Raw genomic sequence first — 17,764 nt, forward strand, 5'->3', positions numbered from 1 at the left:
CCACCCTTACAAGTCTTAGCCCAGTGCTTTGGAGCACATGCCTAGCAATATAGGAAACCCAGGTTCAATTCTCTCCCTCCGCTGCTGGAGAGAGAGGGAGAAAGGGTCCCCCCACCGCCCAGGAGAATGCTCTAACGTCTAACCACTTAGTTAGTGAATATTGTTATGTAGGACTTCCTCAAGCTCTCCTGTTGAAGCTGTTCCATGGTGGATAAATAATGGAAATGACTGGAGTAGAGGGACTGGACCCGACCCAGAGTCTTTAATGTGGGTACCCAAACCACTAGGTTATGGAGTCAGTCACTCTCCGACCCGAGGACTGCTTAAGTATTTAAAGTGGAACCCACAGAAGAGAAGCTTCACAGGTTAAGGTAGTTCCATTGGACTTCGTCATCCATTTGCTATGCCATTTCCTTCCTAAAGTTTTATATTGTGTTCACAAATTCCTCCTGCACATAGTACAGAGGTCATGAGCTTACGATCTATGCGCTATTCTGAATCATAGAAAACATGGATTTATTGAAATTAATTTGAAGTCAGAGAAATATTTTTCAGATCTGCAGGCAGACGATAGTCCTGGTGCTTTGAGCGAGAACACATGGCCCTAATTCAGAAAGGTACTTAAGCACAAATATAAATGTAATAGGACTGCTCACATGCTTAAGTACTTTACTAAATTAGGCCTAAAGTAGCAGAAGGGGCCTACAGTACTCAGGTCCTGCTTTCCTTTGTTCAAACTGTCAATATAAATTTAGAATAACTAAAACCACCATTTAAAACAGATGAACCAGTGATTCATGTGATACTCTAGAGGATACATAAGACGGCATTATGGGAAGCAATCAATCAATGCTTGTATTACTGAAGATATCAAGTGATTTTTTTTCTTCTTTATTTCCAGGGAACAAACAAGAGTGTTCTTGGTTACTAGTCTGGCATTTTTTTCTAAATCACTGCATCAGTTTTTGGCAGCACTTCTGATTTATGTTTCACTGTTTATCTAATTTTCTTTTATGATGCCATTCAAAGTAGAAATGTTAGATATTTATGATTTGCCCTCTATGGTACCTTCAGGAATAAGTGAACAAACTGTACCCTTATTCCTATTGTTTCAGCCAACAATTTGGAAATATAGAATTGCAACTTTAAATTTATCTATTGCTATTTCCTTAATAAAAATGGAACTATTAGTGCGGTTTTGGCCTTAGGAGCAAGTTGATTTTCCTCACTGGTCAGCAGGGTTCAGTGATAAGATACCTGTTCCTGCTCCCACTGTAATCAATGGGAATTTTGGCATCAATTTAAATAGGAGCAAGTCTGGTCCCTAATTATTCATGAATTTCCTAGGAGTGTGAGAGGCCATGCAAAACCCTTGAAGCTATGGGCCAATGTAGATCATAATTTATTTAGTAAACTACACAAAGTTGTATTGAAGAGGGGAAAATTGTGTTTCATGGTTGGCTGAGGAGTTCTTGAATATTTCAGAGCCGTATTAGAGGGGACAATTTCACTTGTGTCTTTCCCCTCCTTACTTCACTGCTAAAAAAAAAAATTACTTCCAGGCTTTCATCACAATCAGCCAACTGTTAATTTGGGAACACTAATCTTCTCCTCTTCTTGTAAATTTAATGGCTGTTTAATGGCAACAGTGTACTCAGTTGACAACATACTTTTCAAAAGATGACTAATGTTTCCCCGAAAGAACCAGATGCTGGAGGAACCAGCAAGGGTGATTCAATATATGGTGCTCTTCCCTCAGTCAGTGCTGAATGCCTACAGCTTTCATGACAGTAGGTTGACTCTGTTCTAGACAAGATGTAGAACTGAAATGCTGACCACTTGTAGTCACATTTTACGAGAGGTGGTGGGAGAAAGAAAGGACGCAGAAGAAAGATGATGTGGCTTAACTAAAACTATGCTATACCTTCAGGCGTTACAGCTTCCCAGGGCAGGAATTAGGCTAATAAGGCACAATAAACCTGATTGAAAGTCCCCTAAATAAAAGGGAGTCTTTCCATTGACTTTAATAGGCTTCAGATTAGACCATTAGAACATCTGGCTGGGCATCAAACATTGAGAAACCTCAAGTGTTCACAACTCATTAGTCAGGTCCCCCACAGAACCACGAGTCTGGCTTCTGATTTTTGAGCATCTACAGTTCACATTTGCAGGCTTTTCTCTGCAACCAGGAGGGATAGAAACACTAAATATTGTTAAGACTCATGATAACTCACCAAAAGTTGACAACACCATTTAGAAAAATCTCTAATGCAAATTACTTGAAGGGGTAGACATAGCTTAGTAATTGTACAGATTAGTAATGTTTCAGGCTGACCTGCTTCAAATAGGTTTAAAGTTATTACTAACAGATGAGGTTACTTTCCAGTTCTCACCGTTAAACTGTCTCATTGTTGGAATACTCCATATTTTTAAAACAAATTCCCAGAATCAGATTCCTGACAACAGTTACAGATGATTTACTCCAGAAAGTCAATAAAGATAAGTGTGAAATCTATCAATATTTGTTAAAAGCAATTTACTACATTGTGCACCACTGGATAAAAGGCTCATTAGTAAGCACTGGAGCCACAAAAACAGAAAAGGAATGGATCTTATACACTGGACAAGGGAATATTCTCATGGAAGAAACTGCTTGAGCAAATAAGAATTATTGACTCAGACTTAAATGCTACCCAACTTTACTGGATAGGAAGTTGAAATAGAACTTGAAAGGATTTTTTTTAATTGAGTAGGTAACTGCAATCTGACTTTTTTATGTAGTCTCAGACCCAAGCAGATATTGGATAGCTCAAGGGATTTGTAGAGGTGCTTATGCAAGGTTAACTTGGGACAGGAACATCAGGTTTCAAAATAAGGGAAAAGCGTCTAAATGAATACAGTGCCTTTGTCCCTTTAAGGATCTTGCCTGTTTCACAGGGAATATGCTGCACTGACCCAAGGCTTTTTCCTGAACAGACTCTTAAATCAGTCACAAAATAGAAAACAAGGAATTAAGCTGTCCCATCTGCAGGCCTTGTCTGACAGATTTCAGGAAGCAGGCTAATTCTCAGGCACTCCAAGCTTTGGTTCTGACAGGCTCCTCTCTCTGTTCTCCCTGGGAGTAAAGGTCCATTTTTCTTTTCTTTAGTAGCCCCTTCTTTCCTTCCTGTTTCAATACTCTTGGGGCTGAGTGAAAGGTTTCTTGCCTTAATCATCAAGTAAGGCTGGTTCTATTGGGCAGGGATGGTACCTGGCTTTCGCCATAGGTAATTAACCTCTTATTTTCCTGCTTCAATGTAGGGTTTGCACACCCCACCACAGTGCTGTACAACCTCCCCACAATTCTGAATTCAAATTCAACTCAGATCAGTGCTGGTAAAAGCAGTTGTCCTCAGACCGCTGTTTGAATATCGAAGAAAGTAGTTTTCAGCAGGCAGGAATCATTCCATTACAACTGATGGACTATGCAGAGAGGCCAAAGACTGAATGGCAAAATAGTTAACTATAGTCTTATCCCATTGGAGGGCCCTCCAGAACAGGAAAGATGCACGTGCTGCACCAATGTGTGCTTCATGTGTTCTATGGATAAACAGAATATTTCTACCAGCAGGGCTGTCAAAACTACAGTCAAACAACAAACCAACCCAACATTCACTACGTATGCATCTTCTGGTTAGAAATGCATGTGGACATTTGAAGAACATATAGTAAAGAATCAGAGGTCTGACCAATACCTTCCCTCTTTCCTTATCATTGACATAATTGGGGCAGGTTTAGGATGATATGAAAGTTGGTGGACCTCCAATGGAAATGATTGAAAATTTCATGTTACTACAATACAGAAAAAAAATCAGCATGGATTTGCAAGTTATTAAGAAGTTAGCATCTCTCATAGCTTTATCATGAGTGTAGAGATAGAGCTATTTCCCATCCCCCCCAAGTTTCCCAAGCCAGGTTCAACCTAATTTTACTAGGTTATCAGAAGACCAGGAGACTTTTGGGATTAACATGGTTCTCATGAAATACAGGAAATCAAATATGCCAAATGGACATGGATCAAAGAAACCTTTCAGCTAACAAGAACTGAGCAGAACTAACCAGAGAGAAAAGATGCCTTCAAAAAGAAACAAGTTAAAAATGACCATTTGCACTTAACAGAGTTCAGAAGCATCAGTATTAAATAGCAAGGAAAAGAAGTCAGTTTCAAGTTCCAAGATACTAAAGGAACAACATAAATCCTCTTCACTGTGACTAAATCTTAAATAGATGATCATGATATTCATTGAAGGCCTAACGCCAAGTGAAAACAAAGAATGAAAAAAAATACCCCTTTGACAGATATATAGCTCACACATGATAATTCTGTTATTTGAAAATGTTAATTTCACTATTAAAGAAAAGAACATCAATCTTAACTAGATTAGCAAATAAAAAGTGTTATTTGTTCTCAGATGAGAGACAGATATTGATTGAACACACAAAAAAATTATCCATTGGAAAACCTACTGTGGTCTGTGGAGGGAAGGGAGTTTTAACCACCTGTACTTTTGGGACCAGATTTTTAAAGGCATTTTGGTATACAGTGGGATTTTTAAAGAGCATCCTGGTGCCTAACCTCCATTCAAATCAATAGGTTTTAGGCACCTAGATGATTATAAAACAATCCCATTAGATATCTAAATACTTTTAAAAACTTTGGCCTGTTATAGAAGGCTTGATTTGTATGAGCTCTACTTGTGTGTCCAATTTTGCATGTACACACACATCTATTAAAATTGTCAGCTGTGAGCACCTGTGATAGGGTTAGTATATACCATGATTCTCCTCCCACAGAATTTGCTGTGGAGTTGATTCCTTGCAAGCTATACTCTAGCTAAGTATATCTGTGTTTCATTTGGAAAAAATAAAAAGCTGTTTCTTGCCTTCATTGTTATGTAGATTACATTAAATTCACATTTTAAGGTTAACAGATAGTGTTTTCATTCTGAGTCCTCAGGCAGCCTAAACAATTGTGTTGAGAAGTCCCAACATTCATCTCTGAGAGTTGACTCTGAAAACATATTGATGACCATTTAAATGTCACCATTGCTAACAATTTCACTCCTGATCATTTTATCAGAAAGAACTGGATAATCTGGAGATTCTACCAGACTCTCAAACTACTTTCCACACCCTCCAAAGAGGCTCAGCTGTTTCCTACACTTCAGCTTCCCACCAAAACATCTTCTACCCTACAGTAATGCGTTGTCAATACAAAAATCTGGAACATACTGAAAACAAAGTGTTGGGACAACATAAAAATATACTGAATTTAATACAAACACAACCAACTTGGAGAACACTGTAGTGATCATATTAATCGCTTTTACTACTCACTTGCTCTTTCTTTTTTAATCTAAATGAAGCTGCCACACCAGAGTCCCAGGGATCGTGTCACAGAATTATGCTCCAGCTTGCTGCAGAGTAAGATGGCCCTTTCTTACAGATTTCCATTTCTTGTATGTACAGAGGGCAGAGTTTACTTGGGGCACAATTAATTTAGAAAAAGGAGCTAGAAATTTGAGAATCAGCATATTCACTGAAGAGCTTTTCAGCCTCCTCTTCTTCCTGAGCACCTCACTCCTGTTGAAGGGCCATGCCTAGCTTCATCCTTCAAAACTGATTTAGAAGCTCTTTTGGACTAATGGGGCCATTAATTCCCTGTACACTCCAGGAGGTGATTTAAATAAGTTAACCATCATGATGTTCCATTCATTAAGTGCACTATAATTGGCCTCCTTATCTGGGATATTTCTGGATTTGTACAAGGTTAAACCACGCTTTTAGGATTATGTCAGGGAAGACAAGAATATCAACCATAAAAGACTGGTGTGCATAGGTAGATACAAAACAATATGATATCTTACTTATAAATTCAATTCTGCCTATCTAAGCTTTTAGCAGATTCTCATGGCCAAAGAATCTGCGTTGCACCTAGCCACCTCATGTTGAGTTCTGCCCAGACTAAAATACCCCATAGGTTGTGGTGCGGGTTCTTCTCCCCAAAGTGGGGGCAGGGAATATGGATACAGCAAGAAGTCATGGAGACACTGATCTATCATAAAAGATGAGAACATGAAAAAAGTGACAAGCAGCAGGCTCTATCTTTGAGTCAAGAGTCCTCTTCCTCTATTCTCCTTCCCCCACCTCCCCGTGTAGATACTTGAAGACGACGACAGACAAAAAATAAAAAATGAAGGGAAGAGAGACTGCTGTTTTGGGGGTTTGTCAAAAGGGAACAGATGAGCCATAACCCTGTGGTAATGCAGATACCCAACTCATTAGCAAAAGCTCCAAAAGGAAAGGATAAGTCATTCACTCAGTTAAATATTGTAAAACCACAGTTAGCTGGACACCAGTATAAATGGTGGGATGGCAGGCAGCAAGCTACCTTCCCTTCTATCCCCACCTGTGTGTTCATAAATACACACATCTCCTACTCTTCCCTGCAGGTTCATCATATTTTCAAAATAAACTAGGGTTCTGTGCAAGGGGGAAGGTCACAAGGAAGCATTTTGGTGAAGTACAAGGAAGGTAAGTGGAAAAAAAAACAGGGGCATTCTCTTCCTTCTCTCACCCCTGCTCCCTTTGAAAATGAAAATTGGGAACACTACAGTAACAGGCAGGGTGGGAGAAAACACTACTTACCCTCCTGTGATCCTTTTAGCATTCCCACCAGTTCCCAACTTCTCCCCCACCAATCCATCTTGGACCCCATCATCTCCATGTCTGACTCTCATCCATGCCCACACAGTCTTTACCAATTCACCAATCAACTCCATTTGTCTCTGCACTCAGATCTGCCTTCCCATCCCTCTCCTGGCTCAGAGCCTCTCCAGCTGCCTCCAACCTAACCTGCACCACCCCATTCACGCAAGGGGAGAACCTCTTCTCCTCCACATACCTGATTTCTCTGCTGCTTAGAAGCATCTTCCTCAGCTCTAAGACACTCTCTCCACCCTCCCTCACCTGACATACAAAACCCTCTCCCTCAGAATCTGTCCCCCTCCTATCTGATGTCCACCACCAATAGCCGCTTCCCCCACCTGAGAAACACCCCTTACTTGTTGCTTTACCTGGAGAATCAGGAAAAAAGGAAAGAGGGAATACAATTTTCTCCCTCTGAGGGGAGGATCTGAATGAATCCCACAGAAGCCTGCATTTTCTGCTCTGTGCCTCCTCTGTCTGCAGGACTAGATACTTGTAGGGATTCCTGTTTTCTGCCTTTGTGGGGCAATTCTGGACTATAATCCCTCTGAAGCCTGCATTCCTTTTGTAGTAAGGTGGCTACTAAGAAGTTAACTGAGTCACTCAGAGTATTATGGGATGGAGCCTTGATTCCTTTGCACCTTACTTCCTGTCTGTTGTTGGGGATTGTACCAGCTTTTTGAATACATAGTTCCAACAGTAAAGCAGCATATTCTTTAGCCTTCAATAACTGTATGTAGACGGTGTGTTATTGTATCCCTTGAGGGTGGGGGGCCCCTGTACAAAACCTTTCATTGTGCCTCCCTTCCCCTGCTGCCTCCAATCTATGTGCTGCAGGACCAGCAGTCTCCAGTGGCAACCAAGTGTATTGCACACTACGTGGTGTCCGGCAGGCAGGTATCATATGCCTGGGGTGGGTTAGCCCATGTTGCCTCTAGTGACCTGCTACCCCTGCAGACAATGATAAAAAAGGGTTAAATGGCATGAAGACGTGACAGAGGCTGAGATGCATGCTACTGCCAAGTGCGGCCACTCGTTGGCTTGGTGCCTTGAGAGTGATTGCAAAAGGAACAATTCAACAGCTGAGTTGTCGTGCTGCTAAATTTTAGACTTCTTTAGAGACTTGAGGAAGGAAGGCTCCATCAATCAGAAGCATGGCCCAATTTTGTGAAGCTGGGATTGACATACACCAGCTGAGTATGGGGCCAAACAAAAAGGGCTGATACACCCTGACTGGGTTGCAGCAGCTACAAGGTGATGAATTGTGGAAAAGGGTGGCCCATATAATTTACATGACCAGAAACTACAGGGGTCTCGGTTGCAGCTATATAGCCAACATTTTAAGTTTAGAGTACAGGAGTTATACAGAACAGCACTGGGGGCTGGCTGAGCTGGTGTCTAACTGGTATCACAAAGTGACAGCAAAATAATTCAATTCAGTCCAACAGGAGGAAGAGAGTTTTCTTCTTCCAAAGCCCCAGGGCTGATAACCTAGGCATCCTCACAAATAGTAGTTTACTGGGATGCAGTATTGTCCAGTCGATACCATATTGTACTAACAATCAGAAAACCTGAGTTTTATTTCCAGCTCTGCTAATGACCTGTTTTGAGACTTTGAATCTCTTTGTGTCTCACTTTCCCCATCTATAAAATAGGATTAAATATTTACCTGTATTTGTAAGGCACCTTGAGATTTTTGGATGAAAAGTGCTAAGTATTATTATTGCTAAAGTCTCTATAGATGCTATTACTGCAAGCACTACAGTCTGTGGTTACCCTTTGCCACATGTAAGGGATCACACAGTACCTGTATCACCATGTAACTGGGGATGAGAAATGTAGTTTAGCCACTTATCATTCCCATGTGTCCCACCCTTATCAGAGAAGCCTGCTAGCTGCCAGAATTCTTCTTCAGCAACTCCACACAACACATAGGACAGCACCTTCAGGAAAAACCCTGGCACTACACGACACCCCAACATCAATTTGTCATCCAGACTACCCCTAACCAGAAGTATCTGTACACTCCAAGGGACTGAACTTCTACCTCACTGACGTGGAGAATTCGAAGACTTCTTTCACCAACTCTGCCTCAAAAAATTATTTCCCTACAATGACACCAACACCCACAATTACCATGTCCCCATTGACAGTCATAAGAAAAAAAGCATCATCTGACTGGACACCCCACTGTTGACAACCCCCCCACTTGATCTTTAAATTTGATAGTATTTTTCCCTGAAGCAGACTGAAATCCTTAATCACCACATCTCTCACAATCTCTCCACTGCTGAGAGGATAGCTATACAGTACCTGAAATCTAACCACCAAACAAGCAGACAGATGGTTCTCAACCATGACAATGACATCAATGAGGACAATGACAAAACTGACATCACCTACCGTAAAGAACTCAAAGACTACTCGACCCCATGATTCACTGAGGAATTTAAGGATATCATCATATCCTTTCCCAAACAGCTCCAAGAGAAATGGTACAACCTCATCCCCCAAGAACCCACTCCAGGGACCTTCTACATACTTCCTAAGAAACAAACAAGGGACCCCAGGCAGACCAATCATATCTGGCCATTGTTACTGAAGGACTATCAGGACTCACAGAAACATCCTCAAACCACTCAATACACAGGCTTCCTCCAGGAAGCAACTGACTTCCTCCTGAAACTCTGGAACATTAATAACCTCCCTCAGAACACCATCCTTGCCACCATGGATGTCACCTCCCTATATACCAACATCCCTCACAATGATGGCATATAGCGGTGGGTCTCAAATATCCACAAGACAATGGACAACACTCTGACATCCATCCCTAAACTCATCCATTGCAACCTCCATCCTGGGGCTGGTTTCATCCAACATCTTTATTAATCATCTGGATGATGGGATAGATTGCACCCTCAGCAAGTTTGGGGATGACACTAAGCTGGGGGGGAGGATTGGGCCAAAAAAAATCCGATGAGTTCAACAAGGACAAGTGCATAAATACATTACGGAATGAAATTGGAGAGAGTCCAGTGGAGGGCAACGAAAATGATTAGGGGGCTGGGACACATGATTTATCAGCAGAGGCTGAGGAAACTGAGGTTATTTAGTCTGCAGAAAAGAAGAATTGGGGGGGGGGGGAAATTTGCCTTCAATGACCTGGTATGAAATTAATTTCTTATAGGATATGAAGGATCGCAGACAGTACATATGCTATGGAAGAGGCAGTTGAAATAAAACATACAACACAAATTTTCATTGCTAGAAAAAATATTGAACTTTATCTGATCTTGAGAGGAAAAGTCATTTGTATGCATGTGCTGAATGTGGGGCTTTGTATCTTTGGACAGAGATCAATCTTATTGATAGAGTATACTGAAACTGCCTGAAAACATCATAGACAAAGATGCCTTCCTGAATATTGCTAGATTTTTTTTTTAATATACAAATATGCGAAGCGACGATGAGATTCACTGAACTGTGTTTGCTGTGCCAGCTGGTGCCCAGCGAGCTGCTACTGGCTGCACTGCTGGCTGTGCTCTTCCGGCTCAGCCAGGGCTTTCACATACCCCCCCAGCTGCCTTTGCTGCTGCTGCCAATACCACCCCACATGCACCTAGGAGCCCTGCGGCCCACCCGGGTGAATTAAAAGGGCCCAGGGCGCCCAGCTGCCACCGCTGCTACCTCAGCGGCGGTGATGGCCAGGAGCCCCTGGGCCCTTTTAAATCACCCTGGCCCCTGGGCAATTGTCCCCTTTGCTGCCCCACCCCCAGCGGTAGGCCTGTGAGCCACCTCGAGGAAGAATTCCTGGACATATGCACCACAAAAATCAATGATATACTAAGATACATTAATGTGTTTTCATTCTCTGGACAGATGACCTGAACTCCCTCAGATTTCCACCATAGCCATAACAACTACCACTGAACCATCAAACGCTCTCTAGAACCTCATGCACCAGCATCAACTTCCTGGACACCATGATCAGCTTGAACAATGGAATCCTACAGACCACTATATACAAGAAACTTCAAGTACAAAAATGATACATGCATACAAATGGGAGGAATGTATTCTTTACAGAGGCGTGTTACATGGCATATGTAGCATGCAATATATTCCAGTTATGTCATATATGCATTCATAAGCATATTACCATAAAGCCTTATGGGGGGCACTGTCACAAATCCATCCTCAACAAACAGGATTCTGAAGACTATCCACCTTCAAGATCACCATCGTTTTCTATAGTTTCAGAGTTATCTGCCAATGACAGTGTTTCAGTCACATCATGTATGTCACATAGCCACAGTATATATCACCTGTAGCAAAAATAAAATAAATCATCCAGAAACAATAGATAAATTTGTGATAACCAGCCGTTTACAAAAAGAGGTAATTGATGAAAAAATTGCTGTTTATGCAACAAACTCTCCTTTCCGTATGATTGAGAACTCACACTTTATTAACATGGTTCAGTCATTAAGACCAGGATATAGTCCACCCAACAGAGCAGATATCACAGGCAAATTGCTGGATAAGGTGTATGAAAGAGAAATTGAGCAGCATGCAAAAGGTCTAGAGGATAAAATTGTTAACCTGAGTCTTGATGCGTGGAGCAATCTCCACAATGATCATGTTGTATGTACTTGTGTGACAACAGAAGATGGCAATGTTTTCCTCACAGAAACAATGGATACATCAGGAAATGCACATAGAGTAGAATACTTACAAGTAACAATAAAAGCTATAACAAACTGTGAAAAAAAATAAAATGTCTAGTACACAGCTTGGTCACAGACAGTGCTGCAAATGTATCCAAGACGTGAAGAAATTATTTAGAAGAGAGTCCCAAGCTAACAACATGTGGCTGCAGTGCTCATTTGATGCACCTCCTAGCCAAAGACTTCAGTGTTCCAGAAATAAACGGTAATGTTGTTGAAATTGCAAAATACTTCCATAACAACCACTTTGCAGCAGCTGTTCTGAAAAAAGTGGGAGGAACCAAGTTAACTCTCCCACAAGATGTGAGATGGAACTCAGTAGTGGTCTATTTTGAGCACTATATCAAGAACTGGCCTAATCTGATGACAGTTTGTGAACAAAATCGTGAAAAAATAGATGGAACTGTCACAGCCAAAGTTCTCAACATTGGGCTTAAGAGAAATGTTGAACACATGCTGAGTACCCTGAAGCCTATTTCTGTAGCCTGGGACAAAATGCAGAGACATAGCTGTTTTATTGCTGACACTGTTGAAATCTGGAAGGAACTGAGTGAGATCTTAAAAAGAGAAATGTACAATGACAGAGTTAAATTACAAGCATTAAAAAAAAAAAAATAAATGGGACAAGCACTATCTCCAGCTCATTTCCTTCCAAATGTTCTCAATACTTGGTACCAGGGTAAAATCTTAACCACTGAAGAAGAGTTGGCTAACACATGGACATCCAGCAATCATCCCTCCATAACGCCAACTACAATAAACTTCAGAGCTAAGGGTAAACTATTCAAGAAATAGACGTTTGCTGATGATGTTTTAAAGAAAGTCACACCAGTCAACTGGTGGAAGTCACTTAAGCACTTGGATTCAGAGACTGTTGAAATGATAATCTCACTTTTAACAGCAGTAGCTTCCTCTGCCCATGTAGAAAGAATATTTTTTTTTCCTTTGGACTAATTCATTCCAAACTGAGAAATTGTTTGAGACCTGAAAAAGCGGGAAAGCTTGTTTTTCTTTTCCAGATGATAAACAAACAGGAAAATGAAGGTGAAGACGACTGAGTTACCTGCAGAAGCCAATATTTTAAATTTCTCATGTAGACCTGGTTGACAGTTGATTTAATTTGTTTGTTTTAAATATTTCATTTAACTATTTTAGTTAAAAAAACACTTTAACAAAACCAAATCAGATTTTAAAAAACTTGAATGTTTAACTAAATTCAAAAATTCATATGCTTGTTCTGTTAAAATATTATATGTTTGCTGTTGAAGAAAAAAATCCAGAATACATAACCTTGTTGTTTTAGTTAAATAAAACAATTTAAACATATGTCTGGTGATGATGTTCTCCTCCTAATACAGCATGGCAAGAAAATCCTCCAAATATTAATGATTAACCAGTTGAATTGGAGATAGTTAACCTCCCAATTACTTCATCAATATCTGCTTCAGTTACCTTTGGTAAATGAAATAACCAAACAATTATTCATTTTCTTATATAGCTGTAAAACTAATCTGAAAAGTTTTCAAAATAAATCACTTTAAAATGTATGGTGTGTACCTTCTAAAAATGAAACCTACATCTCTGAATTGTGAAGAATATGTATTAAGGTTATAACAACCAACAAGAATGCACTTTTATGGAGAAATCCATGATTAAATAGAGTCTTCCTAACTAGTGATTTAAATCAAATCCACCCTGATGGAAATTATATCTATTTTATAGAGTTTTGCAGCAGGGATTCCGATTTCCATTCAACACTAGCACAATATTACTGTTATACTGTGTGTCACTCATGTCATTGTCTACCACATAAGATACAGGAGCAGGTTCAAGGCATTTCTGAAATCTGACAGCTCTTCAAGATCTAGTTTCTTTATGACTGTATTTAAATGGGTAACCCATTAGCCACTTGTGCTGAAAAACAAGGCAACTCTGTCAAAGTACACACAGTACTGTGAACCTGCAATAAAAGCTTTTTTCCAAATTTTATGGATTCTCTGTTGTGGCTTCTGCTTGAAATGTTTTGTATAAATGTAGATGCAGATAGAAACATGCTCTGACCTCAGCAACTGTACATACTAGATTGGATAAACAAGCTTCCTGCTGTTTTTTGCTCTCTGCTTCCTGCTTCCTCATATGCTCTTAACCTCAGAAAAGAGACTTTTGCAGTACACTATATGAAATACGTGAAGAAAAATGTTTTACTCATTTAAAATCAAAGTATGGTGGAGGAGTGTATATATCATAAAGATTAATAGTTATACTTATCCTTTTGTGATTCTTATTTTAAGAGGATGCTTATCATTAAGAATAATCTTCATACAAGGAAGGACACCGTAGTAAAGGATCTAGTCTATATTCGTTTGCTTTGTCATCATTCAGGACAACTGTACCTGTATTCCCTCTCTGTGATCCACCAAGTGCACCCACTCTAGGCTTCCAGCTCTCAGACATTGCCTGTCTTGGGTGGAGACTCATGTCTCTCCTCCCCATCTCCCCCAACTGGGGTTTTTCTAGGCAGCTCAGTTCACCGGCCTACACTGTGATATTCCCCCCTAAAACAGGTTGCCTAAACAGACCAGCATCTGTGAGATGGTAGCTCTTTGAGTACTATGAGCAGCTGTAATTGCCAGCAGTTGGAAGTTACCACACAGCCATTTCTAAACAAGTACATTTATTCTCAAGGTAAAATCGTTACAGAGAAAACATACTAAAACAAGAACTTACATACTTGCTAAAAGCTTACCAGATGTCACCTATCAGTCTTATAGGGTGCTGGTAGGCCAAAGTCCTTCCAAATCTTTTAAAGGATTGGGGCCCCCCCTTGGACAGAAGGTTCTGTCCATTTGCTGGATCAGGCAATCCCCCGAGTTGGTATAAACTCAGGTTATTTATCCAGAAGTCCCTTCTTTGTGTGTTGATCTCTGGAGAATCCAGTTTTTAACTAGTATATGCGAGCCTCTCCAAGTGGTAGTAGCTCTCTGGAGGTCTTACAACCTGAGTGAACCACCTCCCACTGTACTTAGTTCCTGGAGGGCTGTAGTCTCCATCCCTTGCCATGGAATTACAGACAATCCCTGGTCCACAAGGATAAATGAACTTAATAGAGTAAGATCTCCCAAAGATATTGTAAGAATTGCCATATCTGTCATATGCCTCAGGGCAGTATGCTAAAGGTTTCCACTTCAACTGTTGTGATACAACAGGTCTCTGCAGATTTTAAGCCATCCTATTTCATAAAATACATGTACCACATCAACACTATCTCCTGCCAACCAGAGTTTACAGACAGAATTGAATCCAATTCTGAATCCAGAAATCTACCAGGATCCCATAGGACATCTCCGTCTTACTTGGCACCTATAGAAGTCTCAGTTTTTTTGTTCATCAGGAAATGTCAAAGTGCTTTACAAAGAAAAGTACAGTGATCATTAATCTCCATTTACAGATATGGAAATGGAACAAAAATGTTAAGTGATAGGATCAAGTAACACATCAAGTCAGGACTGCCTCCAAAATCTGGTGGTGTGGGTACAATAACTGTGGAAACTATATCCTAAACCTTGAAGGAAAGTGCAGTTGAAGGAACTCCAACTATTAAAGATTCAAGGGCACAGACACTTGGGTTCACTGAAGAATGACGATGCTAGGCCTGGGCCATAGAGATAAAAGTCTAGAAAGTTTACTAATATTCCTGGTCTTTCCCCAAAACTCAATTTCTAGACAGTCCGAAAGTAAAGCACAACTGAAGGCAACACTCATAGGATGACTCTGAATTTTACTTCCTCTAACATAATTCTGTCATTTCACTTTACAGAATGTAGCAGACGTCAGCACCCCAACAGTCAATGGCACCTTCTTCATTGCATTGGCTGGGAAACATCCCACTTCCATTAGTTCACGAGATCTACAAAGAGATCATCATTGCCAGTGCCTCATACAAGAATCAAAAGAGAGCCCAAGGTCACTCCTGCTGGAGCAACTCAGAGGTACTAATATTAAAATATTTCTTCTTATTCCTGGTAGAGAAGTCAAATAAATCTAATTACGTCAACTAACCCTGGAGAAATCATCCTGCTGGTCACTAGCTAGAAATTATTCCATGAAAATTTCTGTCGTGAATCCACATAATTATGAAATGAAAATTTGCTTTCCAAAAATACCTTGCAATTTCCATTTACAATTATGTCTTGCTAGTGAACATATTTGCTGGAACATCTATGGGAAGTGAACACCAGATAAGCGGTGTGCTTACAATACATGTCATGTCAAAATTCTTTTTAAAAGAGTTCTATAGAATATTTATGGAGAATAGCATGCAACATTCACCCAGATCTTGGCAGCACAGCAGTAATCTTCTCCCCTTGCTCTCCCATGATGAGGAATTTTGTGGGCAAGGTTTTTGGATGTTGAATTAGCTCCAGCTAGATACACCTTTTGAAACACACACAGTATTTGAAGCTGAAATGATATTGCTCATATCTGCTCCACAACATGCTTTTGTTAAATTAATAGAAAGCTAAAACAAACATCCTCAGCTCTTTGTGAATTCTTTTTATTTGCAGCTTGGCCTCTGCAGAGGAAATAACCCCTGCCAGCTCTGAAGCAACCATTCCAAGTATCAAGCCCAAGACGGAAATGTTGGCACAGGTATAGGGTGACCAAATGGCAAGTGTGAAAAATCAGGATGGGGTTGGGGGGATAATAGGTGCCTATGTAAGAAAAAGCTTCAAAAATCAGGACTGTCCCTATAAAATTGGGACATCTGGCCACCCTACACAGGTAACGCTCATCCCTTCATCTTTTAACTACCCCAAATGGAAGAAATCGAATATTTGGCAAATAATATCTAAAACGAGTACATGGGGCATGCAGGATAAACTGACAAATTGCATACCTCATTATCCTGGGACAGAAACAGGTTTATCTTTCCAAAGAGATTCACAGATAGAATTAAAATTTGGTTTGGAAACTATTAGAATTGTCTTGAAGTCTGTGTTCAATTTTAAAATAAACTGTTAATTTTCCTCTTTCTTAATCAGATCCTGGGTGTTTTCCTCATCCCATGCAGCAGAAGGATATAAAACAAGTTTAATAATAAGTTTTCATTCTTTAATATGTCATTTGTATTCTTACCTTTACCTTATCTAAAAAAAGTGACAGCAGCTGCACAGGAAAAGATTCTGCTATTCAACCCCTTATGCAATTATTATAGTTCCTCAAGGAGCCAGCTCCTATAAACTAGCTCCTGTTCTATCAAGACAAAAACCTAAATTTAGTCCGACTACCCCTTTTCACATTTTAGTCACTCAGTGAGGGGCAGTGATGATGTATGGGTCTTAAACTGCTCTCAGATCAGTTCCTGGTGTTTCTTTGCCTGATAATGGAAAATTCATTACATTGCAATAAAAATTCAGTGCTAGGACAGCTTGTTCTTGCTGTAATTTGCTGGTTGCAATCTTGGTCCTTCCTCTGAGAGTGGCAGAGAAGTGATTTTTTAAGAACAGACAGCAGGAGCAAGCTACATAGCAAAGGAAAAGGCTTTGAATTTGCAAAGTGAGTACTATGATTGCATCAGCTCCATTGAGAGGTTGGATGCAGAGTGGAGATGAGTCAGCCTGATGTGGGATCAGTCAGTGACAAACTGCCAAATCCAAAAAGTAAAGAACACCCATGAGATTTGTTGCCCTATATGAAATACTCAGACCTCATTCCTTTTGCACATGACACTCTACACCTTGTATGGCACTGTCAAGGTTCCTTCCCCACTCTGAACTCTAGGGTACAGATGTGGGGACCTGCATGAAAACCTCTTAAGCTTACTTTTACCAGCTTAGGTTAAAACTTCCCCAAGGTACAAACTATTTTACCCTTTGCCCTTGGACTTCCACTGCCACCACCAAACATTTATCTGGGTTTATTTATTAGGAAAGCATTGTTTGGAAACGTCTTTCCCCCCAAAATCTTCCCAACCCTTGCACCCCACTTCCTGGGGAAGGTTTGGTAAAAATCCTCACCAATTTGCATAGGTGACCACAGACCCAAACCCTTGGATCTTAAGAACAATGAAAAAGCATTCAGTTTCTGAAAAGAAGGATTTTAATAGAAGTAAAAAAGAATCACCTCTGTAAAATCAGGATGGTAAATACCTTACAGGGTAATTAGATTCAAAACAGAGAATCCCTCTAGGCAAACCCTTAAGTTACAAAAAGACACACAGACAGGAATATTCATTCTATTCAGCACAACTTAATTTCTCAGCCATTTGAAGAAATCATAATCTAACG

Source organism: Lepidochelys kempii, chromosome 2 (genome assembly GCF_965140265.1).
Source record: "Lepidochelys kempii isolate rLepKem1 chromosome 2, rLepKem1.hap2, whole genome shotgun sequence".
Lineage (NCBI taxonomy): Eukaryota > Metazoa > Chordata > Testudines > Cheloniidae > Lepidochelys > Lepidochelys kempii.